Below are 737 nucleotides of genomic sequence, written 5' to 3'. Positions count from 1 at the left end.
TCTTTTGATTTCCTGACTGCTGGTGCCAAAAAGTGTTCCTGGTGGATCCAGGCGGGATGAAATCATTCACCATCTCATCGTATGTAGATATGCATGTGTATAAAAATGTGTCGAGGGAAAAGGGGAGAAGGGGGTTGGTTACAGAAGAAAGAGGAAGATTCTAAGGACAGCAGATAGTGGTAGGGGGCTGGGGGAGTGAAAGAATTGATGAGAGGCAGCAAGGCTTTGAGGAGATGAAAAAACTACAGCGAGGTGCATAATTTGGTGGGAGGAGGGAGGGGGTGAGGGAAATGAGAAAGGTCCAGCAGGAACCTGGAAAGACTGGGTCATGCTGGACAAGGTCCATGGTGATTGATTTTATATAAAACTTGATGCATTGCAATGTTTATATGCAACAATGTGAATGAAGGATAGTGTGAAACAATGTATCAAACTTTGCAAGCAAACTAATTAAATAAAACAAAAACACCACACATACAACAAAACACCCTCCACACTGCCTGTGAATGATTGTATGAAGCACAGTTTAAAAATTACTTCCCTGTATGCATTTTTCCCCATTTAAAAATGTGAGTTTTTATTTGGTTGACTGGGTATTTTTCTGATATTGCTTTGGAACTAGATACGTTAATACTAAAGTTTGCTTACAAAAATAAATGTCAAGAAAATTCTGTGATAGAAGATCACTGAGGAAGGATTACCTTACATAAGGATTTGGAATGTTATTCTCTGTGAAA

The sequence above is a fragment of the Elephantulus edwardii genome, unplaced genomic scaffold, assembly GCF_000299155.1.
Source record: "Elephantulus edwardii isolate Elephantulus edwardi_28Jun2011 unplaced genomic scaffold, EleEdw1.0 scaffold00410, whole genome shotgun sequence".
NCBI classification, from domain to species: Eukaryota; Metazoa; Chordata; class Mammalia; order Macroscelidea; family Macroscelididae; genus Elephantulus; species Elephantulus edwardii.
Note: the sequence above shows the minus strand (reverse complement) of the source record.